We start from the raw sequence: 4,980 nt of genomic DNA on the forward strand, positions 1-4,980 counted from the left end.
AGATAAAATAACCAAAGTTATCATTCTAACTAATCGTAATTGTACCATGTAATAAATAATTACTATCAAAGCCGCATATAGTCTTATAAACAGCTTGACTGCCTCTCGTTAGACAAAATTAATCAACATTTAAGTATGTGTCATAAGCAAAAGAAAGAAAAAGATGAGCACTACACACTTCTCTCCACTAAGAAAAAAAGCTACATACGTTACCAGAAATTAAAAATGCAGCACCTTGAACGTGTTGTGCTATATGCTTGAAATGTTTACCAGGCACACACAATTCTCACAGCCATATGTTCACTATTACAAAATCAAAAAGGAAATAGGCTTTATTTCATGTTTATACAGCATTCATTCCATAGCAAATTGCCAAAAAAATTCAGTCAGTCGCACGATAGACTTGAATTTTCTTTAAATTTAGCACACATACAGGTGCTGTCAAGGTATGGAAATAGCTAAATTTTCAACGTTGCTCATTTTCATGCTCTGCATATTTACAGAGCTAAATGAATAATAATAAACAAAGATTCTGTTTTTGCCACAAAATCTGAATTCATGTAGTTCCACAAATACCCGGAGCAGGTCACAACTACTAAACCAGACATGCACCTTGTTCATATTCCTCTGCGGAACTTCTAACGCATTGGCACATGTTGGAATGTGTATGTAGTGAACCTTCCATGAAGTTTGTTTCTTTGTAATGCTTGTTATGTGTGGTGCTGCCATTTGCAATCAATTTTTTAAACCACAAGTTTTTTCTCAACTTATAGTGACTGAAGTGTAATGAATGATTGTATTCCTGTCACTTGTTGCGGCGAGAACAGGGAAATCGGCTTGCATTCTCACATCGAAGTTGGTAACTGCAGAAAACCAACTTCAACCAACCGCCGCTTTGCACACTTCGCATCCTCAGAATTTGAGTCAGTCACTATGACCACTCGATCACCACAGCAGGTCATTGCAAATCTGGGTATTTTCATACTTTGTATAGCGCCTGTATTTGTGTACCAAATTTGAAATTTTTTTTTTAAAATCAGTCGGATATACAACTGACTTTCAGGTTGATTTGTTATGGAATAAGCCCTCTGTAAAACATGACACAAAGCATATTTCCTTTTGGTTTTGTGATAATATTCTCAACTATGTTTATTATCTTTGGTAAAAATTTCAAGCATATAGCACAACACATTCAAAAGGTTTTGTCTTTTTAATTTCCAGTAATGTATATTAAGTAGGTAACATCACAAACTAAGTGCATACAAAAAAAAAACTTTAATAATAATTAAATTACATTTTGATTTTTTGCATTGATGAAATGAAACAAAAGCGATGAAAAGAAAACCCAACAAAATTAAAAAAATTTCTACCTTAATTTGATCAAAGTTTCCATCGATCATAAGAATCATCAACAATCAAGGACATATCCTCTGGTGAATATTACAGCTGAATAACTATTTACGATGTTCTACAAAAAATTCTGCGAGAGAATCTTGCTTGATAGAAGTGAAACTTCTGGTTGTTTAACCCTTACCCTGTGGGAATAGTGTGGGAACACACGCGCTCCTTCCCATTCGAAACTAACCCAATTCTTTTTTCCACTCTGTACAATCACCCATTATACTAAAGGAGACATTCAATGATTCCTTCCAGTGGTGTCGGGGGGGGGGGGGGGTAATAAACTGTTTTCATGAAACAAAGCATCCAAACTAACTCCCCACCACAACCCATCTGCTCCTCCGAACTTTAACACACGATTAGTCATTCTATGAAACTCGTTTTGAGGAAAAAGAGAGTTCCCACTTTGTGACATTTTCTTTCTCACAAAATGTCCATAAAGAAGGTTCACTTCAAAAACAACTCTTACCCTAAACAAAATGTTTCACACATTATTTACTATTAAAAATTGCAAAAATAATACAGCTCGGAGAACAGTACAAAAAGTTCCCTAGTTTTATTATAGTGAGTACATAATTAAAATTAGCATGTTCTCAGCTGTCTACCGCCTTAGCCACACATCAGAAAATTATGAAACTCAAGGAACATCCCAGTAAAGAGATAAATTGTGCTTCTAAACATCTCCATTCCCTCATTAAATGCTGTGACATGGAGTTTAGAAAGGCATACCCTGCTTGGTGAAAGTATTTTACAAACTTGATCACTACTCTATACTTGGCCATTACAAGCTTGATCACTTTCATCAAATGCTTACTGCAGACTAACCTGTGCACTACAATTTTCATAGAAAACACCCTCTAGTAATAAATATTAGAACAGGTTGGTTTAACTCTCAAATCCCATTTCTTCAATATGACATTTCCAAAGTTTCATAACTTTTTGATGAGTAGTAACATGGTTATAGGCAGCTCTGAATAGTTGAACTTTAATTATGCGCATTCAATTAAAGAACATAAGATGCATAAATCTTGTTTATCTCAGGGCTTTGACAAATTGAAAATAAAAAATTTAGATGCCAGACAAATATTTAAGGACCCTAAGCATGCTGATATAAAGTCTAAAAATCTTGTGTTGTCCTCAAGACCTCTATTCAATAATCACACATACAAAATTTAGGCGTTAATCCAAATTTTTTAGTTGCTATGGCAAACTCGAAACCTGGGATTTTTCATTTCTCTCTCTCAAGCCCTGGTTTATCTGGTTTATCATTGATTTTTGAGTTATCAAGACTGTAATATTCATCCCATGATTTACTTTGTGACTAAAGTTTTACATTAAGACTGAGATGGTAAAAAAAAAAATCTAAGCACTACATATAATTCAAGTCATCATGCTCAGTTGCGAACCTGCCTATTTCAAAAAATTCAATGTATTTTCAATATTTACTTAAAATAATTTTGGCACACAACTTCAAAAGATATCTTGAGTACGAAAGAGAAATTTAAACTGCAAATTTTCCGGTCTGGCCTCAGTCTTGGAGCTCTTAAAAAAAGAAAGATATCCAAATGCAATGCCATATGGATGGTGTTAAGAAATAAACTACACATGGCAAATTCCAAAGATGAAGATATCTTTTGACTGATTTTGGCTGGCTCTCAACGAGCATTGCAGAGATTTAAGTTACAGGAGCATATAAATCAAGTTTACCATTTCTAAGCTTTAAAAAATATATATATTCCCAATGACACCAGATTTCTGAATTATTGTTATGAATGAATACAGAAGAAACTATCTCGAAGAAAAACCGTATAATGCATATTTTACCGCTGAGCCTAAAGGCATACATTTGAAAAGTTCTTTTTCCCCAGATGTGTGAAAAAACTGAAAATAAAGAATTTGTGATAACCATCATGAAGATAGCGAAAATATCATGAAGGAAAGTAAAGTCACACACAGCAATGTTCGGAATTTCCTTCAAACAATAACCAGAAACAGTCTAAAACATGCATGAAAACAATATCAAGAGAGTGATAAAAATTTAGACACATCCCAATATTCATAGATAAGTTCAACAATGCTTTATACAATCCAAAGAAAAAAATCCTGGTCATTGGAACCACGATTTTAAAAAAGCTGAAGTAGAGATGTAAAATTCTCAAGAATAACTTTTCGGAGAATATTCTCTGGTAGGACTACTATTATAAATAACTTGAGAATATTCTTATAATTTCTTGATGAGAATATTCTCGAATATTTTCCTCGATGAGAATATTCTTCTGTTACTGAAATCTTTCCAGAGAGTATTATCAAGAATATATGTAATAACATGTATTATAATAATCTCGATAAATAACTTGAGAATAATAATTATTCTCGATAAGAATATTATCTAGTATAATTTATAATAGTAGTCCTTTGAGAGAATATTCTCTGTCCCTGACTCTCTTCCTATTCAAGATGGGAATATTGAAGTTTGTAGATCAGAATATTGAAGTTTGAAAGCAAGGAAATTAAGCCAACATGGTTGAATTGCACAACTTCTAAAGAAATGTGAGTGATACAGAATTTAAGTGAATGTGCATTGAAGAAAACAACAGTTCTGTATCTTCTTAGAATGAAAGTGATTATATAAGAATAGCTTCCTTTATCAATCAACTTTGATTTAATTTCTTTTGTTGTGAACTTATTTCTGAAAATTTATCTAATTTTAATTTTTAATAATTTAATAATTTTTTAAGGGTTTAATCTAAAAATTTCTAAAATCTTTATAACCAAACTTTTAAAACCCTCTCATCATTACCTATAGAATATTCTGAGAGTATTTACAACAGAGAATATTCTCAGAACATTCTGAGAATATGTGTATCAAACAATATATAACATTCTGAGAATATTCTCGAACTAAAGTTGTCATTGGGAGGTGATTATACTAAAAATTGTTTTGTTGTAAATGTTTCAGGCAATGAAAACTGATTTATGTTTCACAATATAAACAAAATTAGTAAAAAAATTTAAATTTAAAAGAAAAATGAATATTCTCAATTATTCTCTAATTTTTACATCCAGGAGAATGTTCCCACCTCACATCTCTAAGCTGAAGATTTTGCAGAGGTCACACACAGCAATGAATATGAATAAAATGTAATACAATGGAAGTCTTAAAATGACAGCTCACAATTGTGGGGGGTGGGGGGGGGGGAAGGGAGAATGCTGTAATAACAGACACACATCTCGGTATAAGCAACAGGTATCTTTAACATCAGCTTTTCGACAATTACTCGTATTGTCATGAGATTCTTCTTAATAAGCTGTAGTAGTTATACCAGATCTATAATATATTATTTATATTATGCATTCTATTTTTCTCAATCCAAATTCTCATTATTTTGATTGCATTTTTCCCATTCACCCGAGAACTTAAAAAAATATCCCTATTTCAATTTTTTTTTGCTCCCATCAGTTCTGAGATACAAATTCTACTGTATATAGTGTAAAACCTCTTTAAAAAGAAATTTCCAGTTTGTTAATCCTTCTCTATAAAGGGGTCATTTCTCCAAAATGGGTGGTGTTTTTTTTTTCAAA

The sequence above is a fragment of the Pholcus phalangioides genome, unplaced genomic scaffold (genome assembly GCF_987345545.1).
Source record: "Pholcus phalangioides strain wild (caught in Gottingen) unplaced genomic scaffold, Ppha-v1.0 ptg000001l_1, whole genome shotgun sequence".
NCBI classification, from domain to species: domain Eukaryota; kingdom Metazoa; phylum Arthropoda; class Arachnida; order Araneae; family Pholcidae; genus Pholcus; species Pholcus phalangioides.